Below are 7,654 nucleotides of genomic sequence, written 5' to 3'. Positions count from 1 at the left end.
TATAATGCCTTCCCATGGAGTAAACCAAGTTTTTTTAGTTCTGCAGCTGTAATAATGTGAAACCAAGATTGAATTATTGCCTCCATTTATTGGATTTTATTGCTGGGTTGCTTCTGACTAACAAGTTTCTTTAGTCGGCTCCATAGATTTTTGATTGGGTTAAGGTCTGGGCTATGCATTTTGGGGCATTTACATTCCCATTGATGCCATGAATTATACCCACACCTTTGCTGTTATGTAACTTCAGATCATAACACTAACTGGGGTTTCAGGTACTTGTAATGCAAGTAGAATGGAAATCTTCTCCGAATCCTCTCCTCAGGTATTTCAGGCCATCCACTACCAAAAGCAAGGAGATTTGGGTCTCATCCCTCCAAATAGCACTGTCCCATTGTTCTGCTGTCCAGTTAACATGGGTTTTAGCCCAGTTTGATCTTTTCAACCTTTGTTTGAGATAACAATGGCTTTTTCCTTGGAATTCTAGCATTTAGACCGTATTCCTGCAGTCTGTGCCAAACAGTTCTTGCACTCAACTTCACATTACATTGCGCCAGATGCTTTTCTTCTGCCCCGTAGACAGACTGGCGGGTCCTAGCAATGGGGGAGATTTGCTCTCTGCTGAGGACTCCTTTCAAAATGAGTGTCTGAAGGGTTTGGACAGAATTGTGTCTGAAATGAAAAAGGGATCTCAGGTATCTGACACTGCTCCATCAGATTTCACTTCTGCCGGGCCGGGACGGAGGAAGGCCGAGCCCGGCCGGGAGCGGGGAGCGCCTCGCGGCCTCCTTCGCCGCCGCCCGTTCCCTCTCCGCCTCGAGGCTGCTTGACATGGCGGGGAGGGAGGCCGCCTTTCCCTCCGCTCCCTGGCGGGGGGAGAAGCAGCCCTCCGGCGAGGGGGCCGGAGCTCCGGCCTGCTCGGCTCCCTGGCCCAAGGCCCTGCTCTGTCGCTCCGCGGAGGCGGGCAGCCCCTCGCCGCCGCCGCCGCCGCTGGGCGGACGGAGCTCCCTGGCCGCTTCGTCCTCCGAAACAAAACCAACAACCAACCAACAAAACTCCCAAACAAAAAAACCCCGGACATTTTGCGTCATTTAAAATATCCGCCCGGATGGACGTTTCAGTCCTGAAAAAGACGACGTGTCCAGGAAAAAACGACTTATGGCAACAATAATTTGTTATCTGCAGAACTTGCGTTAAAAACAATTTTCTGTGAAACTATGCTCCTCAAGTGAATAGGAGGGGCTTTTAAATTGATCTAACATTTTAAAATGGATTTATCTGTTCGTTCAATTAAATATTGCAGCCTAATAAAATAGGTTGGCTGTCATCTCTTGCAAAATGACTTCTTCCCCTTGCAGAAGTCACTAGGGTCAAGTAGCCAGATGACTGAGGAAGAGGAAATCACATGGTCTCTGTCTGGAATTATTAACTTAGAAGTTGATGTGTCACTGAGTCAACTTCCATTTCACTGGAAAGCAGAAAATTCCTCAGTGTATTTGGTTCTTGGATCAAATGTGTGTAATCTGACCCAAACTGCTTCTCTTCAGTTGAGATGTACAGGGTGAGGGGCAATGGGCAGGAATAATCATGTTTTGGCTAAATTCTACTGCGGTAGCAGGAGTTACTGGACATCACTGCATAGCATCCCAAGGCCAGGGAGGCAGGAGCTGCAGTCCCCCAACATCTGGGGAGACACTGACTTCCATTCCCTGATGTTGCTTTGGAACTAGCTGGGCCCATTTCCCCACCCCGGTAACATTTCATTTCACATTTAATTTGTATACTGCATTTCTATATTAGTATACACAAAGCAGTTTACAACAACAACAATATACCACAAAGATCACACAGGCTTATAACAATCTAATCCGATGCAGAAAGTCATAATAAAAACATAGCTTTAAAATAAGCAGTTTATATCAAATGATGTAATATTCAACAATCCATTAGAATATAATAGTACACAATAAAATTAACTCTCAAGATATCAGCAAATACTACTTACACAGAAATTCTATAATCAATAAAATCAAAAACAAGTCACAATGCATAAAATACCACAATACATACAAAAGCATGTCAAAGGATTAAAGAGAGAAACAAAGTCACACAGCTTTTAATTTTTTTAAAAAATCTCCCTCCTCCCTCTCCAGCTGCTGCTTTGTTCTTAAAGTCATCGCCTGGGAGAGGCTGCTGCTCATCTGGCCTTGGCTGAGGGTGGGCGAGGCCAGGCTCTGCTGCCCTTCTGCGCACTTCCATGCGGAAGAAACTGGCAGTCGATCTGAAAGGCTTCGTTTCCCTTGTGCATCCCTTTCTGCTCCTCATCCCTGTGTCTGCTGCTTGTTCACTTGTCCTGTCAATCTGACTGAAGCCTCAATAGAGTGCCTGGGGCAGCCACACCTGAGACATCAGTTCACTTGGATCAACTTCTTCTGCTTGCCACTGTTTTTTCTCAGTCTAATTTACCTTGCTGTAAAGGTTATTGTGAGGGTAAAAGTCTATAACTCATTTACACATGAAAAGCACTGTGCAAGAGGTGAAATTCATATAGGCTCCTTTCCTTTTCTAATTAGCTCTTGCCAATCATGTGGAAGCTGAAAAGTGCCTTCTAGGAAACTTTTTGCTTGAACATAAAAATATGTTAGACTGCCCTCTGCTGGTTCCTTTAAGAGGGATCACTAAACTTGCACATAAAAAACGGGTGCAATCTAGGATTTGGAGTTTTAAAATCTGGGGAAGTTAGGCAGTGGTGAAGTTGGTAATGCTGAGACAGTTGTTTAACTCAGAAGAAGAGTTAATCCCTTTATCAAGTTGGAAACAAAGATAAAACCTACCAAGAGCAGCAAGCTAGAAAAACATATTAGACTGTGTACATTGTCATGTCATGTATTGTCATGGCTCTGGCTCTGGCTCCAATGTGCTCCCACCGCTAGTGTTTGAAGCTGAGAATGCAAGACATTAGCCACAATCCATAGGTATCCTTAGCTTCTTGAGAAACTTTGTTTCCCTCCAACATTCCCACTTGGCTGTGGCTAAGCTGATGTGTGACATTTGAGACAGTCATTTCACATGCACAGATGTCAGATTCAGGGTGGGGTTGCAGGTGCAGGGAGACAATCCAGGTAACACACATCAGGTGAAGACATCTCCACCTCATCTCTGGTGTGCACAGCAACATATAAACGTGACTTCAGATGCAGCCACTGCCAACAGCTTCACTGTGTTTCAGGCTGCTAATGTGTACCTAGCCTTCATTGCCTGACTGGTGCCTGCAACTCTTTGTGCATCAGAGTCACCTTGTGCACACCATACATTTAAAGCACAGTACTCCCCCCCCAAAGAATCCCTGGAGCTGTAGTTTGTAAAGGGTGCTGGGAACTGTAGCTTTGTGAAGGAGAAACGAAAGTTCCAAGGATTCTTTGTGGAAAACTCTGTGTTTTGAATGTATGATGTGTACACAGCTCTACTGTAATTGCTTCAGACCACCTTCATTCTACACAGAGTAGATCGACTGAAATTAATGTACCATCTCTATGATAAACAATGGAAACCAAACTCAAGGTTTTGTTCCTGTAAGGTGAGGGAGAAATGGAGTAGGAGGTGTCCAGTACATAACTGGCAATGCTGATCTTTGAAGAAAAAAAATTCCTTAGATATGTTTGGCTGCATTTAATTTTGGGGATATAGAATAATAGAAATGGGACCCCAAGTGTCATCTAGTCCAATCCCCGCAATGCAGGAAGGTCAACTAATGCATCCATAACAGATGGCAAACCTCTGCTTAAAAACCTCTAATGAAGAAGAGTTCACAGCCACCTGAGGGGAGTCAGTTCCACTGTTGAACAGCTCTTACTGTCACAAAAACTCTTCCCGATGTTTAATCAGAATCTTCTTTCTTATAACTTGAAGTCATTGGTTCCAAACTGTCCATCATTTCTCCGATGAAAATAGGGACATCCCATTCCACGATGATAATTTTACTATTTATACCACACATATCTTACTGGGTTGCCCCAGCCACTCTGGGCAGCTTCCAACATATATAAAAACATAATAAAACATTTAAAAAACTTCCCTATACAAGACTGCCTTCAGACAGTGCGGGGGTCGGATAACTCCATACACTCCAACATTTCTCCAATTAAAATAGGAACATCTAAGGAAAAGTGGGGCATTACGGGATCAAATCAGACACTGGAACAGCTTCTCTAAATCAGGGACGCCCCTGGAAAATAGGGACACTTGAAGGGTCTGTGCTTCAGGTCCTAGCTTCCGAAGCAGGAAAAAACAAGCTTGCTGCATCTTCCATGAGACAGCCCTGTAGATTTTTGAAGATGGCAATCATATCACCTCTCACTCTCTTCTCTAGGCTAAACATACCCAGTTCCTTTAAGTGCTCCTCATAAGACTTGGTTTCCAAACCCTTGATCATATTGGTCACCCTCCTTTGCACACATTCCAGCTTGTCAATAACCTTCTTAAATTGTGGTCTGACCAAGATGTGGTCTGACCATGGCAGAATAGGGCAGGACTCATACTTCCCTTGATCTTGGCACCCAGCTTCTGTTGATGCAGCCTAGAATAACATTAGCTTATTTTGCTACTGCATCACCCTGTTGACTAATGTTAAGCTGGTGAGCTACTAAGACTCCTAGATCCTTTTCACATGTACTGCTAGTAAGCCAGGTATCCCCCATCCTATATTTGTGCATCTGGTTCGTCCTGCCTAACTGCAGCAGCTTATATTTGTCCCTATTGAAATTCATTTTGTTAGTTTGGGGCCAGTTCTCCAAACTGTTAAGGTTTTCTTAAATCCCAGTTTTATCTTCTGTGGCCTTAGCTACCCCTCCCACTTTGGTCATCTTGAAATTTGATTCATCCATTTATAAAGGCATTGAACAGTCCCAGGACAGAACTCTGTGGCACTCCATTTGTCACTTTATTCCCAGATGATGAAAAACCATTTGTGAGCACTCTTTGGGGTTGGAAAGTTAACTAGCTGCCAATCTACCCAACAGTTACCCTGTCTAGTCCACATTTTACCAGCTTCTCCACAAGAATGTAATGAAGGACTTTGTCAAAAGCCTTACTGAGATATAGATACACTACACCCACAGCTTACCCTTCTTAAATCTCAGCTGATCTATAAACTCCTTATACAGCCACACCATTCTTTTTAGATGCTTCCCACTTTCCTATCTTGTTGGAATTGTTTGCATTTGTGCCTTCAATGTTTTATCTTTAAGAAACTCCCTTCCTAGGACTCCATTCTCTTTGATACTCTACGACATGGGTAGGCAAACCAAGGCCCGGGGACCAGATCCGGCCCAATCGCCTTCTAAATCTGACCCGCAGACGGTCTGGGAATCAGCATGTTTTTATTGGAGTAGAATGTGTGCTTTTATTTAAAATGCATCTCTGGGTTATTTGTGGGGCATAGGAATTCATTTACTCTCCCCCCCCCAAATATAGTCCGGACCCCCACAAGGTCTGAGGGACAGTGGACCGGCCCCCTGCTGAAGAAGTTTGCTGACCCCTGCTCTACAATTCTATGTAATTTGAGGCTTAGTGATATTTTCATGCAATTGGCACAATGAGGGAGTCTCCAGGTGTGCCTCAGTCTGAGGAAGGCCTGGAGATCCTAGGCCATAATGGCTCTTGAAAAAGTTTGGGCAGCCCTTTGAAGCAAACTTTTCAGATGATTCCTGGTTCGTAAGAATCCTTTTGCTCTTGTAAGTTAAACAACTTACCTGTGATTCCTGCATTGCATGAGGATGAGGTTGGTTAGTTGTGGTTCTTGCATTGCAGAGGGTTGGACTAGATGACCCTTAGGGTCCTTTCCAAATCTACAATTCTATGACCTTATCAGTGCTTTTTCTGAGGGTACTCAAGAGTATACCATACTGGCACCTTTCTCCCCAAATGTAAAAAGTGTGGCACTTACTGTAACAACTTCATGGTGAGTACCTGCTGGTGAGCTCTATTGGCTTGCCTGGAGCATCAATTAGCCAGCTTTGGAGGGCAGACTCAACTTCCGAGGTGAGTATTTATTTATACCCCACCCATTCTGGGCAGCTTACAGCACAAAATCTTTTTTTTTAAAATAGAAATTTAAAATTTCCTGATAGTGCTAAATCATGCTTTGCGCATGCACAGAAGCGCCGAATAGCAACCTGCACGTGCGCAGACGCACCGCTGCGGGTTGCAAATGTGCATCCCGCACGGATCACATTCACAACCGGAGCGTCCACTGTATTCAGCTTGTGCTGTAGAACCCCCTCCCGCCCACCTAGAATCCTGAAATGCCCACTAGTGGGCGGTAGGGACCAGGTTGACAACCCCTGGCGTAGACTCAATAGATGGCAGTGTGGGGCTGCCTATATCGGACATGTTATAATGGCAACAATTTTTACATTTATACACATAAGTTCTCACTTTGTTGTTACATTATTTCATAGGGTATTTCTTAAGCATCCCTTTAGAAACATTCATTGAATTCATTAGAGAACTCATTCATACAGTGTTACATTTTACATGATTATTTCAAGGTCATACATTATTCTGTTAGTCCTTGGGCACACACTTTATTAACAGTAGGTTACAGGAATGTGAAGGGGGGAACTCCCCCCCCCAGTTCTGTTTACATCAGTAGTTAGTCAAGGGAGCTGTGTACTCAAAGCTTGAAAACCTGTGGCGTAAGGGATAAAACTAAACCCTGAAGACCTCACATTGAAGTCTCAATGGGGCTGAAGAGCACTGCACAAGCATATCCTTTGGAAATGACCTTCCAATTAGGACTGGTACCAGTGCAAAGCAGTGCCAGTCACCCCTAACTCAGACAGCCACTCCAGAAGGATACCATGGTCGATGGTATTGAAAGCTAAGAGGTTGAGAATTAACAAGGACATATTTCCATTGTCTCTCTCCTGACAGAGGTAATCATACAGTGTGGCCAAAGCAGTTTTTGTACCAAAACTGATTGAAATGGATCTAGAAAATCAGTTTTCTGCAAGAAAGTGTGAATCTTTCCCTTTTGAGTGGACACTTATGGCTGTGCTATTAAGGGAGTAAGTTTCCAAAGCGTGTTAGGCAGTTTGTGAACTGTGAGAAAACTGGTGTTCTGCATCTCATTAAATACTTGGGGTATGAATAAGGAGTACACCCCCCACACACGAGGGTGCCTTCCGGACAGCCTCCAAAATGCAACAACAGTAGAGTAGAAGGAAAGTATTTAGGGCTGTATTTATAAAGGCTGCCAAGTCCGTGTGTGTTGGGGGCGGGCAGGCAGGCTGGGGCGTCCGACGCCGCCTCCGCACCCGGCAGGAGCAGATGCCCAGCACCCGCTCGCTCCTCCTTGCAGGCTAAGGACACTTCCTTCCCTCGTTTATCATCGTCGTCGTCGGCATCCCTCTATTCTTGTGGTTTTATTCCGCCCTTCGTCCAGAGGAGGGGCGGCCCCAATTGCGCCCCCCCCGCTTCCTTTTTCGCCTCACGACCATCCTAAGAGGCAGCCGGGGAGACGACGGTTCCTGCCCAAGGCAGCCCGGAAAGCTCTGCGGGTGAGAAACAAACGAGAACACGAGAGGCGTCACCAGGCGCCATCTTGCACAGAAACGAGTCTACCATTTGTTTGCTTTCTCGTCTCTTAGGATTCCGG

This window comes from Podarcis raffonei, chromosome 17 (genome assembly GCF_027172205.1).
Source record: "Podarcis raffonei isolate rPodRaf1 chromosome 17, rPodRaf1.pri, whole genome shotgun sequence".
Taxonomy (NCBI): domain Eukaryota; kingdom Metazoa; phylum Chordata; class Lepidosauria; order Squamata; family Lacertidae; genus Podarcis; species Podarcis raffonei.
Note: the sequence above shows the minus strand (reverse complement) of the source record.